The sequence below is a fragment of the Cryptomeria japonica genome, chromosome 11 (assembly GCF_030272615.1).
Source record: "Cryptomeria japonica chromosome 11, Sugi_1.0, whole genome shotgun sequence".
NCBI classification, from domain to species: Eukaryota; Viridiplantae; Streptophyta; class Pinopsida; order Cupressales; family Cupressaceae; genus Cryptomeria; species Cryptomeria japonica.
Window position 1 is genome coordinate 352,497,421 of NC_081415.1, and position 25,412 is coordinate 352,522,832.

The window sequence follows — 25,412 nt, forward strand, 5'->3', positions numbered from 1 at the left end:
AGGGGCATAAAATCCCTCTTCAATGGCCGTTCGACCCATTGGCATGTATCACAGCTTGTCACCCACTCTCTGGCGTCATTATGTAGTGTCGGCCACCACAGTCCTGCCAATAGAACTTTCCTGGCCGTGGTGTTGGGCCCCATGTGTCCACCCGCGGGCCCTTCATGTGCTTCCCTTTGGACACCCTGAATTTCCTCTTCCAGGACGCATCGCCGTAGGACCTGGTCCGGTCCCATTTTGTACAAGAGGCCATTAATGAGTTGGAATGTTCTGCTCCTCAATATCAGTTTCCTTCTTTCTCCTGGTGGCATCTCCCTCGGAAATCATGATGTCGACAAGTATTCCCCCACGCTTGTGTACCAGGCGGGGAGAACGGCGATGCGAAATAAGTGAGCGTTTGGAAAATCTTCATTCACTCCTTCAGTTGGTTCTCCTGACTGGATTCTTGATAGCTGGTCAGCTATCACATGGCTCTTCCCGGGTCTTACAATAATGTTGAATGTAAACTCTTGAAGCAGTAGCAGCCATCGGCTGATTCGTCCTTGGATAATTGGCTTGTTTACCAGGTACATCAACGCCTGGTGGTCCACATAAAATGTGAACGGGGTGGCCAGTAAGTAATGTCGAAATTTCTGGACAGAGTACACTATCCCGAGGGCTTCCCTCTCTATGGTGCTATAATTTTTCTCTGCCTTCGACAGGAGTCTGCTTGCAAAGTAGACCAGGTGATCTAGCCCGTGATCGCCAACCTGTGCCAGTGTGGCCCCTATGGCGAAATTGGATGCGTCAACGTGTACGTGGAACTCTTTGTCCCAGTCAGGATATGTTAGGATTGGTGCACCCACCAACTGTGACTTCAATTCTTGGAAGGCCTCTTCCTGAGCTGTCCCCCATGCGTACCGTTCACCTCTCCTTGTTAGCTTGTCCAGAGGGCAGGATACTTGAGCAAAATTTTTGATAAACCGCTTGTAATACCCTATGTGTCCTAGGAAGGATTTGACTCCCGTGACATCTGCCGGTGCCTCCATTTCCACTATCACCCGAATCTTGTCTGGGTCAGTCTTGAGTCCAACCTTACACACTATGTGTCCTAACAGCTTCCCTTGAGGCACCATGAATTTGCATTTTTTGGGATTGAGTGCTAGGCGTGCTTGCCTGCATCTCTCCATGCATTCGCCAAGTGCGGCCAGATGTGCATCCTGGTTACTGTAGATGGACCAATCGTCAAGGAACGCCCTGAAGTTCCCTACTGACATCTTGTCAAATATGTGAAGGATTATCTGTTGGAATGTCGCTGGCACGTTGCATAACTCGAACGACATTCGGTTATACGCGTACATGCCATCTTCCACTATGAAGGTCGTTTTTAATTTGTCCTCTTCGGCAATGGATGTCTGGTTATACCCAGAAAATCCATCCATAAATAAATAAATTTCATGACCGGCCACTTCCTCCAAGATGCTATCCGTAAATGGTATTGGAAATGGGTCCTTTATGGTGACTGCGTTAAGGCATCTGAAATCCACGTAGATTCGGATCTGGTTTGCCTCTTTTTTAAGGGATATCACTATGTGCGATACCCACTCGTTGGTCTGCACTTTGAAAATAATCCCGGCTTCGAGCATATGCTCGATTTCATCATTCACTCTCGCAACATAGTTTTTATTCATTTTGTACGGCCTCTTCCGTACAGGTACGACCCCAGGTACGAGTGAAATTTGATGTACACACAGTTCTGGAGGCACCCCTTTGAGGTCCGTTTATGTCCAGGCGAATACATCCTTGTATTCCATGAATATTTTAAACGCAACGGCTTTTAGGACTGGATTCTAGTCGTCGCCAACCAGGATGTTCCTTGGCTTTGCTTCCGTGCCGAGGTTTGTAGGTTTTACGGACTCTTCATATCGGATTGGTTTCGTCATGCCAAACCTATGTGCTGGTGTCTCGTTGACAGGAGCATCCCCTTCCGTGTATTCCTTGTACGTTGGTGGAAATTTGTAATGTCCCCTTCTCAGTGATGTGCATTCAGTGGTCCATTGGCCTATTCCGGAGACTCGTAGGCTATTTGGAAAGGAGAATTAGGGTTTCCTATTTTCTAGGAGGATTCTTTTGTGTTTTCAGGGCGTATATGTGGGAGTTTGACAGTTTGGATTCTGGATTCCTTCTAGGTTTTCAGAGAGCTTCAAGATGGTTCGACATGCATCTGCATCGAGTGACTTTTTCCTGACTTACTATTTTTAGTAAGTGCGACGACTGCTCAGAATGTGGTTAAAATCACTTTGGAAACACTTACTATTTTTAGCAGTATGCTATTTTTAGTAAGTACTATTTTTAGCAGGATGTCAGCTGGCCTGTTCAGATGGCTATTTCTGGCAGGTCAGTTTGAGCAGTTGGTCTTCCAGCATTTTTTGGTGCTATTCTTGGCAAGGATTCTGCAGTTCAGCTCAGATGACTATTTTTGGCAGTTTAGTTCAGAGCCCCAACTCAGTTCAGGTTTGGTGATTTCCAGCACTTCAGTCTCCGACTCAATTTGGCAATAATCAATATTTGAGGAGAAGGTATTTTAATATATTATACCTTAGGCATGAGGTATTAATATTTGATTATTTTATGGATGGACGACTTAGGAAGGGAGAAAATATTAATTTTATCCTAAGTCTATTTGGGCGAAAATTGCATATGACTTCAAGGGGGTCGTCATGGTGTTAATAAGTAAATTATAACTCAAGGCAAATGGGCGATTTTCTAAGCATATTGCCTTAGTAATATTTTTTATTTGGAAGTCATAGTTGGGCGCCCACTTTACACTTTATTTTATGACACTTATATTTATTAAAAAGGGCGAACTTGTGCAAGGAAATGAAATGAAATGCAATGCTAAATGTGGATGAAATGGAATGGCATTTGGTTTGGGCGTATTTGGAGTGCATTTGAATTTGAATTTGGTTGGCAAAAAGTTATAAGTGACTTGGGCTCTCATTTTGGTATCTTGAAAATTTGTGATGTTGTCGGTTTGGCGACAGAACTTGAGGCTTCGGAGTGCGTCTCCCTAGTGCTATCCGGTTTCGTACTTGAAATACAGTACCTAGCTGTGCATTGTATTCTCCTACATTCTCAGAGTTTACCATAGACATTTTTGGTGTTGAAGTGATTCTGGAGACTCGCTGGTTTTGCCTGTGGCTGAAGCATATTTTCGATCACACCTCTCTGCTGAAGCGACTGACGGTTATGGGTATCAGCTCTATCTTCCTTCCCAGCACTAGCGATAAACTTTGTAAGTTTATAGCATGTTTGTTTGAGTTTTGAATTTATTATGCCAAATTGAAATTCTTAGGCTAGGCGTGGGTTTTCTAGTGTTGCATTGGGATGCGTGCAAAATAAATAAGGGTTTGTTTGGGGTGTGGTTTTGATTGGTTGTCATTGCTTATGATGTACGGTGGATTTGGGACTGGTTTGAGTTGATTTGGATGTAAAATGAGGGAGTTATGAGTATTTTGGTATTTCTATAGGCTGCTGGTTTGTACTTTCAGCCTGCAGACTAGTTGTAACAGAAATTTATATCCTTATTGTAGAAATCTGCATTACTCTCCTTCTTTCATCTCTATTATTGTAAGGTTAGGTAGTAGTACTACTAACTAGTTCTATCTTTGTAACTCTCATCCCACTGAATAAGTGGAAGAGGCTGGCTTGCCGCCTAGTATTCAACAAATTTGTAATTTTCAGTCCTCCCACTGAATGAGTGGTCGAGTGATAAGTTAATGCTATGGTCCTCCCGCTAAAATATGCGGTGGAGTGATTGTTTAATGTAATGTCCTCCTGCTGAAATATGCGGTAGAGTGATTGTTTAATGTAATGTCCTCCTGCTGAAATACGCGGTAGAGTGATTGTACTTCAATTCCTTGTGGTTTCTCCTTGGTCGGTTTACCGCCAAGAGTTTGGTTTCTATCCTGCTGGATAAGCAGAAGGGGCTGGCTTGCCGCCCATGCATTGTAATTTTCAGTTTGATTATTGCTGTTGACGATCCCCGAAACACCGTATGCTCTCACCCTCCCAGTCTGGGCTCTCGGTGAACAAAAGGTGGAAGGGTTCCCTTTCAGTTGTTTTGGTTTATTCCTCTAACCTTAACGGGTTAATTGTTGTGGATGAATAGTTATTGGTCTAAAAAATCAAAAAAAAAATTAGTGGGATACTACAAAATTCATTTTCGTTCGGCTCCTCATCAACCTCCAACATGTTGCACCCATACAACAGCTCGTAGTCTTCCATTTGCCAGTGGAAGAGCCCATTAAGGGAATCGGTCTCATCTTCCGAACATCCTTGGATTCCCAAGACGCCTTCCTCATCCGGTTTCCTTCCGTACTTTCCTTCGTCAACTCCGCCCTCGCCGTCCGATTCCGATTCTGACGCAACTTCTTCACTTACGAGTTGTGTTTTCAGGTCGATAATAAATTTTCACCCGACTTTCTCCATGGATAGTGTGTTACGCTTCCAGTTGTGATTCGTTCTGGCCGCCACCAACCACCCTCTACCAAGAATGGCGTCGTATCCTTTCTTGGCCAGAGGAATCACCACGAAGTCGAGGACAAATGGTTGTGTCCCGATGGTCACTTGTTGCGCCATGAGCGTTCCAAGAGGTTTGATACCATGTTGATCCGCTCCCAGTAAGTTGAAGGTTGACGGCCATAGTGTCGGCTTGCCAAGCTTCTTCCAGGTTTCTTCCGGAAGCACATTCACTCCCAACTTGCCGTCGACAATGGTGTCAGTCAAAATGGTGCCAAGTATTCCCATTTCTACCACCGCCGGGTGCCGACCATTGTATAGTGTCAGGACCAATGGGTCTGTTGGTGTTCCGTCGGGAACATCCGTATTCCGGGTCACCCGACTCTATGGAGTTACTTGCACTGTACGTAATTGCGGCATCGTTTCTAGGAGGTCCTTCATCTTCACAGGTACTTCAATCTGCAGCATTTGCTTCAGGATATTTTACTCAGCCTCAGAGCGGGAAGTACTTGCCGCTTCCTGAGTGTTCCCTTGTGCCAACATTTCCTTCGCCACTTCAGCCTTCGCCTCCAGCGCCCGCTGCTTCTCTGTGCGAGGGTCCGAGTATGTGGCCTTCTTTGCCTGTGACCGTGTGATTGCCAATACCCGTTCATCCGTCCTGTCAATGTTGAGCAGGTTCACTTCAGACTTTGGGCAAGTTCCATCATCGTGGTCTCCAGGCCCACACCATTTGCATAGTTTTTGTGTAGTTTCTTCTGAGGTGCATTCCTTGGCAAAGTGGCCCCATTGATTGTAGGCTCGGCACTGGGTCATTGGCCATCCCTTCGCATCATATTGAATCCGGCTCCTATTATTATTGTTATTATTGGTCTTCCCCCCTCGCCGGTTGTTCCGATATCCGCTAGATGATGCATTATTGTTGGCGGTTTGTGAAGTTTCGGCGGCCGGCTGCTCTTGCGTGAAGAGAACTTGTTGGCTCCTGGTTTTCATATTGTAGGGACATTCCTTTGTCAAATGTCCGACAATCTGACAAATGTTGCAGAAAGCCTTCTTGGGGCAGGACCCCTTGGTGTGTCCGTCACTCCTACAGTCCGTACACCACACGTGTCCCCCTTGGTGTGTCCGTCACTCCTACAGTCCGTACACCACACGTCGTTTTCTTCAGTCTTACTTGTACTCCCCTTCATGGCTTTGAATTCTTTCAGCATTCGTTTCATGTCCTTTTGGAGCGCGCGCACCTTTTTACTCGATTCGCCACCGCTGCTACTTTCCCTGTCAGAGTCTTCATCATCGTCGGATGAGTATTTATTACTTTTCTTCTTCTTTGACGTTTTGTGTTCGCTCTCTAGGTCCATCGCCCTATAATAGGCGTCGTCATATGACGTCGGGGGTACAATTTTCATCTTCTTCCGTAGGGAGGATTTCAACCCTTCAACGAACCATCGTTTCTTCAATCCATCTGTGGGATGGCTTTCCATTTTACCCAGCAATTCTTTCAGCCTCCTGCTGTATGCCTGTACTGTCTCCTTGGTACCTTGTTTGGTACTGTATATCTCGGCTACGATTTCATTGTCATCACGGAGCAACTGAAACTCCTCCTTGAATTCCTTCTGTAGATTGGCCCACGTGGCCACTTTTTGCTTGTCAACATCGGAGTACCAATCTATGGCAACTCCACGTAACGTGGCTGGGAACTGTTGTACCCAGTCATCCTGGTCCATCACTCCGTTGGCGGACCAAATAGTTTCACATGTACGACAGTGGCGTATGGGGTCTTCCTTGCCGTCCCCTGTGAACTTTGGCAATTTTTGTTTACTTGCCATCCCATCGTTGGGTCTCGGTCCTCTGATGTCTTTTGTGCTTGTACTTGGTGATCCTCCGCCTTCACCTCCTACACTTGACCCTCCACTCGTGGGTCCTCCAGAGAAGGTTGACCCCGAACCCAACAAATTGCCTCCCGTACGGTACCCTTGCGCTCCCCCGGCACCTTCGGCCGTACCGTCACCTTTAGTCGTCTCCCTCCAGTTGGTTGTCTCCCTCTGGTTGTCCTCCGAAATGGACAAGTTCTTTAGTAGGTCTCTGGTAGTGTCGATTAGGTTTAGATTTCGCCTTGTTTGTTCCACCAACTCTTTGCGACTTCTTATCCTATGGTGGTATTCTGGCGAACTGTAGAGTTCTCCTTCGGCACCCTCCGTGACTTCTTTTAGGTTCCCTTCGGGCAACCCTACAACAGTGTAGAGAGTGTAATTCTCTCCGTCTATCTTTGCCTCCGCAACCTCCGTGACACCTCTTGGGTTCCCTTCGAGCAACCCCTCGGTCGGTCGTCCGTCGGCAAGCTGCCTTATCCTACGCCTTCGTTCTATCTGTTGTCTGAGATTCAGCGCTATTTGTGCCACTTCCCATTCGCCACTTTGTATCTTTTTATTTTTGTCCTTATTTAGTATATTGGGCATAAATCACTTCCGTACACAACAAGCACACACCATGTACACAAAACACAAATATTTTTTTTTATTACTTCATCCCTCGTACATAATGTATGTCACTGACATACTTATTACAATGGGGGCGTTCTTATTTATTCTCACTGGCCGTCAGAGTTCATGTATTGCGCTCATCTTCTTGGCGCTCCCTAAATTCCCGTAGAATTTGCTGCCGTCGGTTCTCTCGGTATCTGTCTTTCCTTCGGTTCTGGAGAGCCAAAAATCCTTGTGCCAAAAGGTTAGGCAGTTTGCTCATCAACCGATTCACAGCGGGGCTTACTCCGAGCTAATTCCACACAGCATCTTCTGGGACATCTTCGGCTGTGGCTTCCCTCCTTACGTGTGTTTCGATTGCCGCCTGTAGGATGCAGGAGAAATCATTCGTGAGTGTCTTTTCCCCCTCGAACAATTCTTCGGGTTCTCTGTCAGGGTCACTCGTTCCTTCTGGTAATGGTTGTCCCATTATCCATGTAGTATGTCCTTTTCCCCGTTGCTCCCAGGTTTTTACTTAGGCAACGGCACCAAATGTTTCCCCCTTGGGGTGTCAGGTTAAGACATTGCATAAATGACAGAAGTACACAGAATATATGGAACTCACAAGTGTTCTATTGATTCATAATAAGCCAGTGCATACAATGATAGCAATATGTTCGACTACAATAGCATGTCCAAAGACTGGAAACAAATACAATATAAAGGAGTCTGGTTAGTTACTCGGTGCCAACTGCCGACAACCGACGGGTTAACTGCCGACGCTAACACAATTTACCTTAATGCTTAATTACCCGACAACACAACCAACATGAAGAACACATGGGTCGGCCCTCTCAAAAGTAGTTTATTTAATCTATTTTTTAAAAATAGGTCGACCATGCTGCTTATAGATTTATTTCTGGCTTTAATATTTATTTCTTATTTTTGAGTGGGCCATAACCCTCAAATGCTTATTTTATTTAATGTTGGGATTTGTACTTATAAAGCCCTAACCTCAGGCGGGGCATGACATGGATGATTGAAAATGGACAAGTTTGAGCCAAAATATGAAGAAATGGATGAGTTTGAGCCAGTTTATGAAGGAAAAAAACTCACTTTTGCTGTTTTAACATGCCCAGCCGGACCTAAGAGTCCTTGCCCAGGACTTGGGAGGCCGACCTTGGGACTCAACGAGTTCTAGGCGGAGACTTGGATGAGTACTTGCCAAGACTTGGTGGGACTAGATTCATGAGTCCTAGGCGAGTTGACTCGCCAAGCGTTAGGACATACGAGTCCCACGAGTCCTGGCGGGTACTCACCTAGTCCTAAAAGGCTAAAACACTGTTCAATACACATGAAAGACCAAAAAAAGGTTTATACATCAACTTAAATACAAATGATAGTTTCAATGTTCATAATCTATAAATTTCCTCAACAATTAAACCTCAAAAAGGCTGCTGCTGTTTGGTTTTTTTGAACTGGATGGTCCTATTGCAACTTTTTGTTGAGGAACAATATCATCTTCAATAGGAGTGTGCTGTGAATGAGATGAAACCCCTATTGAAGACTCACCTTCTCCCTCCTCATTTGCTGCCACTCCACTGTGGCCCTCACCAAATCAGCGATATCATCCTTAGTTATCAATGTTTCCACATTGTTAGCAACACAATCAGAACATGTATTGATATCATTGAGGTCAAATGTCTCCTGTGTCTCATGCCCCTTTACTTCATACAATTGAAGGTTATAATGCACAAAGACAAGGTCATTTAAGAACTCTTGAGTCAATTTCTTGTGCTTTTTAAAAATTTCAGTGGCCTAAAAAACTGCTCCCATTGCATTCTTTTACTTAGAATCAGAAATGTAATGGCTAGAAGCCACCTTGTGCTAACTTCAAGCACCTCAACAATGATAATGGACTGGAAACTCCCCCAGCATGTGACTGAAAACTCTTCTTTGGCTTTGTAAAAAATTGTGATTGTCACCAAATGATCTTTCATCCATAGAGCCATGGCAACTCTTGGATCTCTTTCTTTGATGCCTTGAGGTGCTATATCTTCTTTCTTGGATTCTAACTCCGTAATGAACTCTCTCACTAAATGCTTCCAATGCAAGCTCCATGCATGTTGATCCCTCCAAGATTCGTGATATAAAGTTCTTTGCATATCCCTTGTTCACCCAAAGTAGTGACTAATTTCTTTGTTCCCATGATGCTATTAATTCGTAGTGTCTCTTTCTTCAGAATTCTCCAACTTGCTTGTAGCTTGATACTCAAAACATCATACCATGCTTAGTCACAAAATCTCGAGTAGCAAAATGAAATCTATTTTTCTTATCATTATCTAGCATCAAGCACCTCTGTTTGACTATCTCCAATCGACCATCACCGTAGCACTTGTCTACCACGAGTGATTTATGAACCATGGACATTGATCCTTCTGTAATGTCCCCATTTTTCCAGTGATCACTCAAGAATCCTAGATTTGCCTGTTAGTCATCTCCGCAGCCAAATGATGGGGTTAGGAGATGTTTGGCTCACTAGGAGGAGCTATACTTAGTCAATTTTGTAGCCTGGTGAAGAATTATTCAATAAAGTTTATAATAAAAGCTTATAAAAGCTTATAAGAGTTTATAAGTTACTTTTTTATATTATTAGAAAATTTTAATAAAAGTAACTTTATAATGTTATAACTTTATTTGCCCCCTGGCTCAATTTTCTAGGCAAGTGTTATAACTTAAAAGGTGGTCAAGTTAATCATGAGAAAGCAACCCTCAAGGTGGGCGAACTTTTATTAGGGGAGAAGATTCTAATGGAATCTAAAAAAAGATGCCAAGAGAAGTTCGAATTAGGGTTCAGAGACATAAAGGAAGGGAGGCGATTCATTTTTGAGGCATCTTGATTCATTATTTTGCTTCTATCTGATTTTTAGAGGTTTGCAACAACACATACCTGATTTGGCAGCAATTGGAGGATGAAATCCCTCCAGAATTTGATTGTGTGGACGAAACCCCACTTCCAGCATCACCATGATAGCACTATATGACCTGGAATTGTATATTAGAGGCCGTAATCATCTGGAATCCATCATTTACAGCTTTGTCAGGTCTGATCCTATAGATCTGAGCAGTTATCAGACATTTTCTAGCAGATATTGCTTCCAAATTTGCAGATCACACCTTCCAGGGCCAGCCGTACCATTATTTCTTGCCTGTGGATCCATAGAAAATAATTGGAAGGGTTTCAATTCAGATTTATTGCTCAAAATTCATAGTCAGCAGCTTATAAGAGGAAGCCAAGGGTTTATTTGGAGGAATTACACCATACTGGAGCTACACCAGCGAATTAGAGGGGCAAACAAGGTCAAAATTGGCAAGGTTTCAGAATTGTCAGATATTCATTCAATTGTTTTTGATAATTATTGTTTAGAAGAATAAAACATGTTGGAGCAGTTGGAACACCTTGGAAGCTCCTGTAGCAGCATCTTCATCCAATAAAGTCAATAAAGAAGCCATCCAGGCAAGGCGTTGGACCCTTGGTAGGCCAATTTGGCATGTTAGTGTTGAAACTCAATTATTCTTTGCATTTATTAGTTGCTGTTAATAAATCAGATATTCTGAAAATTAGTTTCAGTAGTTGTAGTTTGTTCCTGTCGTGAATTCCAAAATTGCAATATTCATTCTAGCATTCAAAAACCCCCAAAACGCATTAAAAGTCAAAACTTCCTCAAAACCCCAAGCTACAATATGCTGGTCAGAGATTGAATTTGAAACAAAACAATTCAGAATTGATTCTTCTCCTAGTCGACATCTTTTACCTTCACAATGTGGTTAGAGTGCACAACAAATCCTATGCGATCCCTCATAAACTTCCTTTCAGTCCAAATGTGAAAGATTTGGAGCTCAATAATAATATCAATGCTTCTATTCACTTTGACTCTCAAGAGTTTACTTGGATACCATATGCAAAAAATAAATAAATTGGAATTTGAAACAAAGAGTACACATGCCCTGTATTGCAAGTTGTATCCCTTACTCTATCACCCTTTTTTGCATGCTTTCCACAATGAGAAGAATTTTGTAATGACAAAGGAAGCAATAAATCTGAAATATTTTCATTCCTTAGGCTGCAAACAAAATGTGCAACCTCTTTTGCTGAAAGGGAATTCATTGAGATATCCTCAACACCTCCATTTTTGTGACTCAAATAATCAACTTTGAGCTCACTAAAATATTCTCATAAATGTGTATCCATCCACTATGCTACTCTGCAAATCAATCAATGGTTCATCGTTTGGAAGTTCGAAATATAGGGCGGCATGATTTGGTGCATCTTCCTTCAACTTGAACTCTTCATGTCCAACAAGTGTGACCCTTTCTGCCTTCACTTAATTGATATTTTGATGGCAGATGCAATCATTAGGGACTGATAAAACATCTTTTCCTACGATAGAATCTTTACCTTCAACTTACTTGTTATGTCCCCCTTGCTCTTGCTCCATGATGTCTTGTGGCTTTGAATTTGATTGTTCCTCTTGTTTTCTGATAACTTCCTCAGCTTCTCGTGATTTTAATTTTTCCTAAGCAAATTCCTTTCTTTTTTCTCTTCTATTCTCTTTGAATATCTCCAAGTATTCCTCATATAGGTGATGTTGGATTTATAAATAGTAGACTCTTGCTCATATTGACAGTAGGCAGTAAGTTTTCTCATCTCTCTCCAGCTGATCCCCGACTGCCCTTCAAACAAGATCACCTTGTTGTGTTCTTCTAAATGCATTTATAGTTCCAAGGCAGCTATAAAATTGCTCCAAAAGTTGATGTTTAAGATCTGGGTCTTCTTTCTTTGGTAAGAACCTACGTTGCCAATCAATGTTCTTTCTCCAAGGTTCCCTTTCACTCATGTGCCCATTGTAGATTTGCATTCACCAAATCAGACCTGCAGGCTAGCAGGATTGCTACTCTGATACCACTGTGATGCCCCCCTTTTTAAATAATTTTTGTTATTTTCTGATTTTTCTAGAACACACATCACTGAAACAGCAACTAAAACTTGTAAAACAATGCTGATTGCAACTACCAAGTTGGAAACTTCATAAAAAACTTTAAATAGCTTCAAATCACACTCAGATCTGATTAGAAATCAATATGACAGCAATAACACTTTTGATTTTATCTAATTGCAAGATGGGAAAAATGATGACAATGCTGATATGCAAGCTGGAAAATGAATTTTCAGAATTACCACTTTCCCAAATCAACTCACAAGTGAACAATGATGGATGTTGTGCAATATGATTACTAATAAAGCACTCCAAATGATTTACTAATGCTCTCAAAGCCAGGTACAACACTATTAATGTCTGATGCAACCTTTTGTTAACTAGGACAGCACCTTATATGACTGATGTAACCTTCTAGAATGCTGGAATGTCATCTCATATGACTGGTATAAGGCTGAGGATGATTTACTATTGCTCTCAAAGCCAGGTACAACGCTATTAATGTCTGATGCAAACTTTTTTTAACTAGGACAGCACCTTATATGACTGATGTAACCTTCTAGAATGCTGGAATGTCACCTCATATGACTGGTATAAGGCTGAGGATGATTGTTGGTGGTTGGAAATGATGTAAACTAGTAGTTGTATAAGTGCTTTTAGGGCTGGGATTGACTGATTTAACTCCTCCAAAGGTAGTTAGTGCTCAGCTAGGGTTGGCTGGAAATCTCAGAAACAATTCAGATCCAGCGCTTTTTAATCCACAATAACTCTATAAAGTCCTGGAAACCAACATAGAAACCCTCAAATATGATGGGCAACACTGCAGCAGCAACATATAACCCTCCGAATGATGAAATCTTCAACAAATCACCGTAGTGACATTGTAGCAGCAACTTATAACCCTCCAAATGATGAAATCTTCAACAAATCATTGTAGTGACACTTGTAGCAGCAACATATAACCCTACAAACAATGAAATCTTCAACAAAACATTGTAGTGACACTGTAGCAGAAAGATGCAAACTTGAAAAATAACTTCAAATCCTCAATGCATCAATACATTTGTGATCCCCAGCTGGAATCACCTGAATTGGGAAACGGGTTTTCGTCCTTGATCCCAAATGTGGAATCCAAGAGGGTTTTGGTCCTCTCAAGACTCCAAACAAACCAAGAGTTTTTGTCCTTAGATGTCAAAACTTAAATGGCAAAGCTTCTAATGAAAAATGCCAAGATGAAATCATGATACCAAATGAGGCTAGTCATCCTTTTTTATACTCTTTTTAATCTTGGGCCCTTGATTTAATTTCTCTCCAAATAGTTATTTTTTATTTTTTTAGGCAAATTGCTACCTAGAGGGTAGATCTAATTCCATTAAACATAGAAAAAGTTTACATAGAAATCAGCAGAGTGAAAATATATAAAAAATACACATATTTTTAATTCTAATCTATTTTTATTTCAAGTATTTAAAAATACTTTTTTTTAATTCCAGTGTTTAAAAGAACCTTTTATTTTAATAATAATAATATTAAGTCACCCTAAAAATTAGAAATTATTGGGTCCAACTTAAATAATACTATTAAGTCATCTTAACCCTAAAAAGGGGACATGACATCTTCCCAAAGTCTAAGCCTTGTTCATATTATTTTCCATAGTGTTGGGGGAATATTTTGCAACTGACTTGATGCAACCAATTGCAAAATAGTAAGTCCAACCATAGTGTGTTAGACATAGTCTCTCCTCTTTGTAAGGGGAGGCTCCCCCTGTTTATTACTACTAAAAACCACTAACACTTAACTAGGAGCTAAAATTATGTACACTAAGCTAATCAATAAGGTGTTACTTTCACTGTATTCTCTTTTTTCAGAATAGGTGTTCTTCCTTCATCATATCCTCTTCTTTCAGAATAGATGATCCTTTCTTACATTAAACTTTCAAGTACAACCAAGCAGAGTTGTAACTAAGAAGCTCATGAAAGCTAAAAGACTTTCCATGTCTTCCTATAAAGCTTCAAGAACAAAGATAAAATATACGTGTAGCTCAAAGACTTCAACATACACTTCACCTTAAATGCACAAATGTAAAAGGTAAAGCAGCACATAGACTACAAGTTATCTCTTTGCTTGAGCATGAAACATTAGCTTCAAACGTGATGAGCAGCTCAAATACTACAAGATCAAGTTTGACAACATAACATTAATTATAAACACAATAAGCAGCTCAAAGACTGCAAGATTGGGTTTAAATCTCTTTTAGAAAACACCACAATACTCACAATCAACTCTGAATAATGTCGTCACATTACAACTTGTTCCAACACAAAGATTGAAAGCAACTCGTCTCTTTTATTGACTGCAATTTGATTTACATCTAAAAACAAAGTTTTAGATTGTTTCCCAAATTGGTAGAGTTTTGTTGCATTGCCAAAAGATCCTTATTTACAATGAAGCCCCTCATATATATAGAGGAGAGCTTATGAGCAAAAAGAGGCAAATTTGCAACTAACTATGACTTATTCAACAACAAAGTCCTATTTGACTTTGGACTTCTGCTGTTGTTACATGTCATTTTATATATACAAAAAGACACCTAAAGTGTCAATTGCAAACTACAAAAATGCATCCACAACTGAAAGGCATAAAATTAACTAAGTGTCATCATACACTTCTTTTCCATTTTGATCTTGGTTCAAAAATTCTTTATGATCTTCTTACTGGGAGATGGCTCCGTCATCTGTCAGGAAGTAGGAACTGCAACATTATTTGGAACAAATCTTCCAAAGTTAGACGAAAACCCTCATCATCGTGTACTAAAAGAAGCCCATGAAAAACACTCCTTCAATTTGAAAAACTTGCTTGAAGAAGACCATTTGTAGTCATGCTCCGGATTCACAAAAGCTGGGTTCAAAAACCCATATTATGCCTTGAAAATACCATGGTGCAAATCAGACTTGTAATTCTGATTTACACTTAGTACAAATGTGGATCATATCTGAAATGGTGTAGTTTGGGTTTATAACCCTGAACTGCACTTTGTTTATGTGGATCGACTAGGTGTAGTTTGGGGTTGTAAACTCGAACTACACAGGTGAAACGCTTTAGGTGTGGTTAAGAGTTATAACCCCGAACTACACATTGTGAGTGCAAATGGGAGTTTAGTGTAGTTTAGGGTTACAACCCCGAACTACATAGTGAAAAGATCACGATGTAATATAAGTTCGATGTAGTTCGGGTTTACAACTCCAGACTACTCATGTGAAAGTATAACTCCAAACTGCACATGGAAAGGGAAGGAATTTGGTGTAGTTCGGAGTTGTTACTCCGAACTGCACTTGTGGGAGGACTTTGGTGTAGTTCGGAGTTATAACTCCGAACTGCACCTATTCTTGAGACCTATGCAAAATCGGGTTTTAACTCTGATTATGCACAAAGAAATAAAAACTGACTCCTAAAATATCAATTTATCAATTTTAAAATTGACAAATTGAGACTCAAATTGGGGCAATTTCTTGACATGCTTAGAGCACATGGGCTTCAAATTGGACAAAATTTGTAGGGGTTACCCCACAATTTGAGTGAGCTGAAATTGAGGATAACACATAGGCCTCTTGTTGAGCTACCACATTAAGAGCTGATAAGGGCTTAGAATTTTGGTGGCGTAGATAGTATATTTGCCACAACATTATACTCCCTTTCTTATACTTGATGGCCAAATGGATTTGTTGAAAAAATCACATCCACTTACACTGTCTTGTTTGTTGTACCTTGCTTTGGGCTTGCAAATACTATAAGGACTTATGGGCAATTTGCACAGTAATTTTCTTTCCAAGCACATAATGAATCCATTTTTTAATGGCTTGAACTAGTGCATATAACTCCCTATCATATATTGGATACCTGCTTACCACCGAAGTAAAAACCTTTGAATGATAACAAAGATGTTTATCACCTTGTAGTCAGATGGCAACCATAGCATATCGACTAGCATTGATCTCAACCTTACAGAGCAGCGACAAGTCAGGTAGAGCTAATACAGGACTGTGGGAAATCTTCTCCTTAAAACCAATTAAAATGACTTATCGTGTACCTTGCCCCATTGAAAGTTCTTACCCATGGCTGCAACTAAGTGTAACAGAGCAGCTATAGAAGAGAAATCTGGAATGAACTTGCACATGTCCATAGTGCCTACAAATATCCATGTTTCTATGGCATTCTTTGGTCTTGGTCAATTTGCAAGCATCTCCATCTTTGCAGGATCCACTCCCAACTCTCCTTTTCTAACTACATGGCCCAAATAACCAATGGTTCTTTTGTAAACTTGCATTTCTTCATGTTGCACAAGAGCTGTTTTTTCAAAAATTGCAAAACTTGTCTTTATTGGATTAGGTGTTCCTCCCATGTAGCACTAAAATTAGAATAGCATCTTAATACGTCATGACACTTGCATCGATGAATTGCCTCAAAACATCATTCATCAAATGCATAAAGTGCATGTGCGTTACATAAACCAAAGGGAAGAACTAACCATTCATAAAGACCTTGCATATTTTATGGTTAGTTGATTATAAATCTGATTTCGTGAAATATTTTGCATGTAGCAGCTGGTTCAGCAAGTCATCTAGCCTTGGGAGAGGATGGTTGTTTTTAGTGGCGATTTTATTAAAAGCCCAATATTCTATAGTCTAAACACATTTGTAAGAGCTATTGTTTTTCTTTACAATGACAATAGGTGATCCACATGGCGTTGGGTGAATTACTGCTTGTTCCAGCAACTCTTGAAGATATTTTTCACTGTTGTCTATACAATACAATATTTGGTAGAGGAGGTTTTGGAAGTGGATCTCATGCTCTAACTCTCTGTTTTGGGGCAGTCCCATAGACTCATGAAAAACGTCTTGAAATGATGCAACAACTCTTCCAAACCCTTCAATTTCTTGTTAGTATTAGACATTGAAGAAATCCCACTCCCATCATCTTGCTTATCCTTCATCAAAAGTAATCAAAACTGTTTTGTTAATTGAACCAACTTGATGGCTTGGTTGGAACTTACCATAGGAACTTTTGCTTTGCTCTGGTGTGTCTTGATAATGTACTTGATTCCATAGTTGACCAACCAGTACTTGTTAGCCCTTCCCACGAATTTGTAAAATTCTCTTCAATCACTAACATACAAATATAAGCTCCCAAGAACAATATCAAATGCATCAAGTGCACTCACATCAACCTCTACTTCATCATCATATTGAGTGCTTACACCAAACTGATTTCTTTTGCATTTTTTTAAGCTTGAATCTCAACACCTTTTTCAACCAATTCAAAGGATATGGGTGAGGATGATCATATCTCTTCCAGTCAAGCTTCTTATTTATATCAGTTGAAATCAAATTGTACTGAAAATACAATCAAAAGAGAAGAACATAATAGGAAAAGATGCAAATGACTGATAATAATAAGCCACTTCAAGGGGGTGAATCTCTGGAAGTTTTCAACAAGATTAAACTTCACAATACAATGATTAACTACTGCTCACTACCTCTTATATATAGGCATCATTAGTGGCCTAATCCCAATGAGGTCAACTTAGCATAGTGTAGTTATACATAAGGACTTATAAATGATTCAATTAAGGATCATGTGAGCCATAGGATGTCATCACACATCCCAATACACGTTGGGTAAGGGCATAACATGCCCCTTCCCATAAAACCAACATCAATATTTGGATGCCTTTATAAGAACACTTCATCTTCCCCTGTTGCATACTCGTTGGCCAGATTCTTCCACTTGATTAGATACTTTGTAATATTTCTTGTTTGCAATCTCTTAGGGCATGTATGAATGATTCTCTTATGTTCCAAAATGATTTTGCCCTCCTCATCAAGCTTTGGTAACTTTGGGTCAAAATTCTGCATTTATCAGCTTGGTGCTTAATTCTATTTTGTGCCATTGCATTGTTCTCCTTGAGACTAGGGGGTTCCTCTTGCTGGCATTGAATGTGTTTTTGCACTTTTCTAACCTTTTGGTATACCTTTAAAGAAGAGGCGATGGATGGTGGATGGTACCTTGGTACTAGTTGACAACATGATTAGGATCTATTTTGGTAGGTAATCCTTTTGGCCTATCCCCGCAAAATATTGAGTGCATATATATAATGTCTTGCAGATTTGGCAATATAGGAACCTTCAACTGTTGCATTTATAATCAAAACAATTGGGGCACACACTTGTTTGCCCCCTTGTTAAGTATCTTTTGTATTTGGTGAGAACTTACCATTTGTGGACACATTGCATGCAATCTGCTTAGTTCAAATGTCGTACTCTCTGAGTGAAAACACATGAACAACTCTTGTAAGTTCATTTCAATTGTTTCAAAGGGAATGAGCCATTCATTTCACTCACAAAACAATGTTTGCTTTGGCCATGGGGATGGCAAACATAGGACAATACAGCATGTAGTTTCCCATGGCGAGTTTTATATTGTGGCATTTTGAACAATTGACTATATCTTCATCCAGAATCGTAACTTGAAAAATTGGGGTTTGGTAAGCAGAATAGTTCAATTGTGTTGCCAACTTACTATTGATGAAATTGTGAGTACTTCTTGAGTCAATCGACATTGGCTACCTTTTATTGTTCAAGGAAACCTAGTAACTTGAGGGCTTGCAAGGTGCTAATACTTGAGAATGCATGGCTGCAGTTAGTTGGTTGGAGATCTTCTAGGTCTTCCACAACTAATAATTCCTCTTTTCATCCATTTCTTTGTCATTGGCACTGTCAATATAGAACAACTTCCTTTCAATACTTTGTCCCTCTACTATATGTGTTATCACAGTTAAAAACTTAAAACATAACCCTCTGGCTCCTTTTTCCTTCAATTTGTTGAGGAGTCAATCTCATAGGTTGAAGAAATGATTTGGTGGTTCTCCCATCTTTGTTGCTAGTGAATTATTGCTTTATGTTAGTGAAAACCCTTTGCTACACTTGCCTTGCCATAATCATACATTTGGAGACAAAACATGGATTGAACATGCATACCTCATATTTGATGTGGTCCTTTAGACTCCCTATATGTAGTTCTTGTAAAATTTATTTGTAACATGCTCCACTTCTAAAGACAAGGTTTGAAATTGTTGAGTAAGGTCCTTAACTATATTTGTTTGCTTTAATTGGCGATGTAGCTAAAGTAGCTATCCACAAGACTATCACCATAATGTGTCATGAGTTCCTCTTGGAAAATAGACCTTATGAAATACATCCCTTCTTTTTCTTCTCTTCACATAATGAATGATACCAAATAAATTGCTTTGGTTCCAAATATAATGATGTCATTGCAACCTTTTGTTTACATGGAACATTTTGAAGATCAAAGAATTGCTTCATTTGGTAGAACCAATTGGTTGGACCCTTGCCATCAAAATTATGCATATCCATCTTTGGTGTTATGTGCTTAGCCATAGCAATATCTGGGTGATGTTTTGACTTGCAATTTGAGTCAAACCCAAAAGCATTCACGTCCCTCAGAAGACACATTTTCTTCCCAAGTCTCGTGGTGTTAATCCACTCATCGGGAGTCTCTAAAACTCTAGATATAAGATCATTGTTTAAACATTCTATTGATGTCATCTTTCTTAGTGACTGCTTTCATCTATATTGCCATTGTCAATAAGATTTCCTCCTTAATTGATGGTTGCTTCCTTTATAGTAGCTTCAATGGCAATGGAATCCAACTCCTCTAACATTGGATCATGTTTGTTTAGAGTCTTTTCAGGAGTGATTGGATTTCTTCCCGTGCCTCTTGTTGTAGTCCCTGCCAGAATATCGCAAAATAATTTTCACAGTTACTTATTTAAAACAAATTAAAATAAGTTGAAATTTTTACGATAACTTACCTAGGCCTAGACCATAAGTTTGGTGAAAACCATAAGTTGGAAATAACTCTTTCAAAATACTTCAACTGACTCCAAGTCTACATAAGAGAAGAATATAATAGGAATAAGATGTAAATACTTGATGATACTTGAAGCCATTTTAAGGGGCACACCTTTAGAAGTCTTCAACAAGGGCAGAATTAACAATATATGATTAACTGCTACTCACTATCTCCCATGTCTAGGCAGTGTTAGTAATATTAGTACCTTAATCACAATGAGGTTGACTTAGCATACTATAATTATACTAAGGGACTCATAAATGACTCAATTAAGGGTCATGTGAGCCATAGTTTGTTAGCACACATTCCAATATGTGCTATAGAACAAGGGTGTAGCACAAATTGCTTTGGGAACTGAGATTTATAGGTGCACTTACCCTTTTTCTTCAGATTGGAGTTTGAGACTGAATAGTTGGTTCATTGTGTTAGTTTTCGTGATCAGATTAACAAAATGAACAGAAAAGTAATGATGCACAGAATAAGAAACAAGACACAACACATACCCTGGGAAAACCTCCCTCTTGGAGGAAAAGACCCAGCAACAAATCAGATCTAGATCCTTTTATTAAATATAGAATACAATGGCAATAAAGATCAGATTACTTATCTGATATAACTGTCAACCTAGGGCAGAATTAGAGTTACAGTCGTAACTCAGCTAGGGCACAATGTAACAGCAGAAGATAGCAGACTTATCTCTTTCTTATATAAGAATATCATCAGCATACAACTTCCAGCTCTTCGTAGTTCTTCACTGAAGATTGCAGACCTAATGATGTTTGTGGACCTTCAAGAGGAACTCGCTATCCTCTTCAATGTATTCACTGTCCAAGATCGCATGTATGGCAAATGCCGATGGCAGAAGTAATTCGCTGACCTTCAGAGGTGGTTTGCTTGCCTTCAATGAATATTCGCTAACCTCCAGATCTTGTAGAGCTAACTTCACATTGATGATGATGAAAAACTGAATGATGAATGCATACAAATGAATCTCTATTTGTATGTGGCGTGGAGACCAATTCAAGTCGGCTTTACCTTAAGTTTTGTGCCAAGATTTAATTGCAATTATAAGGTTTACACGTTACCTTAAGTCTTGCCCTATTTTGGTGTCTTAATAATGATTAAGTTATATTGCAAGGGGGAGCGCACCTATTTAGGGCCACACGTCACATGAGGGGGTGTGTCCCTATGTTTGGTGAGCTTAAATGCATTTGGGCCCAGCCCTATAGGGATTCGGATGTTGCCTTAAGGCAATCTGAATCCATTTGTTTTCCTAACCTAGTTACAAAATCAACACTCCCTCTTAACTAGGGAGGAAAATAAATACATAATCAAATTCACATGGACAAACCCATGGCATGAACATTTACAAGGTTTAGGATTAGGGCCCAGCCCTAATAGTGCAATCAATATACAATTCGTGATTTGATCACGTAGTTACATTACAATGAACCTTTTCATAATCTTCTCTAGCAATGCCTGTAGAAGATGAAGCCAATGCTTCATAACTTTATGCTTTCCTGGGGACCCACATTTAACACCATGATCTTTCATCATGCACATCCGCAGAGGATGACAGAGGCCTTTCCATATGCACACCTGCAATAATTAATACTCAAGGAGATATATAACCATACAACATAAATCATGCACAACCGTAGAGGATACATAAGCTTCTTCACAGAGAAGAACAACCTGTCACCTTGCACACCGCAGAGGGTGAACTCACCTTGCACTCCGCAGAGGGTGAGAGAAACCTGCCACCTTGCACTCCGCAGAGGGTGGACTCACCTTGCACTCCGTAGAGGGTGAGAGAAACCTGCCACCTTGCACTCCGCAGAGGGTGGGCTCACCTTGCACTCCGTAGAGGGTGAGCGAGAACTACCACCTTGCACTCCGCAGAGGGTGGATGATACACCCAGTGTATCATGGTTAGTATCATCATAAAATAAACATTTTGCAATAATCAAGTAATTCATTTAGACATATCAATTTCATTATCTGAAACACAATGATTAGAACTTAGCAAAATCAAGAAAACATGAGGCTCCCTCTAAAACTCTATCTAACTGATAAATTCAAAATAAGGTTTCTGACCAAACCCAAATCTAACAAAATTAACAATTGTATCTATAATGGAGGAGAAGGTTTGAAATCTTATGTAGTCCTTCAAATTTTAGACTGATGGCAAGAGCTGAAGTGGACCTTCTTGCAATAAGCTTGTAGACCTGAAAATTTTCACTCTAGAGTAGCTGAAAGGATTAGATTCCAACACATTATTACTGAAATAAACAATAAGATCAGAAAATCAACAAACCAATAGATCAAAGGAGGAAATCATCTTCATGATTCTGAAGATTTGATACATAATTTATGTTTGCATCTTCTTGCTCGCCTTGGGATTGACAGTCCCTTGCAAAATGACCAAGCTTGTTGCATCGGAAGCATCGGATGTGGGATAAATCTCTTGGTCTCTTTTTTGAGTGAAAAGTAGAAGAGTTGAAGTCTCTATTTCTCTTGAAATCATTCTTCTTCTTCCAATGGCTGCCCTCCTTCTTAGTATATAGAACATGTTGCTCATTATAAGGGTTCTTAATTTTTCCCTTTGCAGCTAGCCGGGATTCTCTTGAATGCAATCTCCCATTAACTGATCAAATTTAGGGAGTTCAACTCTAGCACTGATTCCTTGAACAAATGGTTCCCAAGAGGGAGGAAGGCCATTTAAGGCTGTCATAGATAAGTCGCTGTCTTCAACATTCTTCCCAAGGGTGGCAAGTTGATCTCTTAGCTCAGAGATTCTCATGAAGTAATCAGCAATTGGTTCTTCTGCCTCTAATTTGATGCTAGAAAGCTGATTCCTCAGGGCAAGTATGAAGCTGGTATTGTTGACTTCATACATCTTCTCCAATGTGGTGAACATTTCCCTAGCTGTTTTCTTCATGGAGATAAATGACACCAATCGATTTTTGACTGAGTCTATTATAATCCTTTGAGCTTGGAAGTCCTTCTTCTTCCACTCTACTTTCTCAGTTTCGCCCTCAGGTTCCTTAGCATTCTTGCCAACATATTCAGCCAGATCATTCAATGCCATCATTACCCTGACCTTCCATGAAGCATAGTTTGTAGGACCTTCCAGTCTATCTTCAGCCCTGATGTACGAAGACATGACGACTAAACCTTCGAACAATAGGTTAGACAGACAAGTACAAATCCAACCACAACCTTTACAACTTCTAAGAACCTAGAGCTCTGATACCATGTTAGTTTTCACGATCAGATTAACAAAATGAACAGAAAAGTAATGATGCACAGAATAAGAAACAAGACACAACACATACCCTGGGAAAACATCCCTCTTGGAGGAAAAAACCCAGCAACAAATCAGATCTAGATCCTTTTATTAATTATAGAATACAATGGCAATAAAGATCAGATTACTTATCTGATATAACTGTCAACCTAGGGCAGAATTAGAGTTACAGTCGTAACCCAGCTAGGGCACAATGTAACAGCAGAAGATAGCAGACTTATCTCTTTCTTATATAAGAATATCATCAGCATACAACTTCCAGCTCTTCGTAGTTCTTCACTGAAGATTGCAGACCTAATGATGTTTGTGGACCTTCAAGAGGAACTCGCTATCCTCTTCAATGTATTCACTGTCCAAGATCGCATGTATGGCAAATGCTGATGGCAGAAGTAATTCGCTGACCTTCAGAGGTGGTTCGCTTGCCTTCAATGAATATTTGCTAACCTCTAGATCTTGCAGAGCTAACTTCACATTGATGATGATGAAAAACTGAATGATGAATGCATACAAATGAATCTCTATTTGTATGTGGCGTGGAGACCAATTCAAGTCGGCTTTACCTTAAGTTTTGTGCCAAGATTTAATTGCAATTATAAGGTTTACACGTTACCTTAAGTCTTGCCCTATTTTGGCGTCTTAATAATGATTAAGTTATATTGCAAGGGGGAGCGCACCTATTTAGGGCCACACGTCACATGAGGGGGTGTGTCCCTACGTTTGGTGAGCTTAAATGCATTTGGGCCCAGCCCTATAGGGATTCGGATGTTGCCTTAAGGCAATCCGAATCCATTTGTTTTCCTAACCTAGTTACAAAATCAACACATGGCTTTTAGTTCCTTGTCTGAAATGATGGTTCTTGTGGTGATGCAATGTCTAAATTGTTCTCAATTTCCACCTCATTTTGGATTGTGACCATGGAATTTTTAGAGTTCTCTTTGCCTTATTTTTCAGGTGCAACTTAGGATGCAATCTCCAACACTTATTATCAGTATAACCATCAATATTACAATGAGAGCAATGACTTTTTAGGTTCTTATATTGATGAACACCAACATTGGTCTTCTTACCTTTCCAATTTCCCCTTTCTAGTGCTTTCCGTTGTCCTCCTTTGTCTGATTCACATTACCCTTGCTTGGAAGACTCTCCATCACCCCTTTTTTCTCTTCTTCTAGTATGCCAAGACACATTCTTCATCTAGTTTCTTTGGTTCCGCTTGATGGCTCCCTTCCTAAGACTAATGTGCAGCCCACCAATGTGGTAATGATGTCCTCCTCGTACTAGTCCATTCCAAACATGTCTCGTCTCTAGAGTCTAGTTCTGCAGTCTTGCACAATTTGCCCGCAATTACCACCACTCAATGTTATGATCCGTTTCATGTCCAATTGGATAGAAGTTTCTCTGAAACAAATCTTGAAACTCTCCCAACTACAAGCCACTGGTTTCTGTTTCTTCTCACAACCAAGGTTTTTTTTCCACCATAAAAGAGCATGACCACTCATCTTGAGGCAAGCAAAGGAAATTATCTGTGCCTCATTCACATTATAAATACTGAAATATACTTCATTTGCTTTACCCAAGAATCTAATATCTATGCATCCACTTGATCTTCAAAATTTTTCATTGCTACTTTAATTACAACCTTAATTGGAGTAGTTTCAGATTTCACCTTGTTCTTGTGGACATCTTTTTCATCACAGAAGTTCTCCTTGTCAACTTTATCTTTTTTCCATTGGCTCCAATACCAATTTTCTTGGCTAGAGCATGTATCAATATATTCGTGGATGATCGTTCTTGAGTAATTTGGGCTTGTTGCTGAGTCATGTGCTCCCACTGTTGAGTTATGCATTGTTGGTTTTTCACTTCTTGTTCCATGTGGCTCTCCAAGGCATACACCCTTGCATTTCAGTCTCTTTACATCCTTTTTCTTTGTCCTACCTGCCAGGAAGTAAATTATGATCCTTTGAAGACCTTGTCACTGTTATACAATTCAATGCCACTCAATTTTGCCATGGTTAGAACCTTTCTATGTCCCAATATATTTCTTAATTTTGTCAAATAATTTATGGAAACCAAGAATCACTAAAATTACAGCTAATTGCTTTAATTACAACAATTTGAAACTGTCCTAGAAGTGAGTTTTTATTGTGGAAACAATGATAAACAATATCCAAAAGAAGATGCACACAAATAACACTCAAATCTTTCTATGAAAACCTTAAA

General features: G+C 39.9%; 1 protein-coding gene across 2 annotated transcripts in view; it reads left to right on the top strand.

The window, feature by feature from the left end:
* LOC131079896 (calmodulin-binding receptor-like cytoplasmic kinase 3) overlaps positions 1 to 25,412 on the top strand; it is a 59,601-nt gene that overhangs the window by 17,659 nt on the left and 16,530 nt on the right. The window lies entirely within an intron of this gene.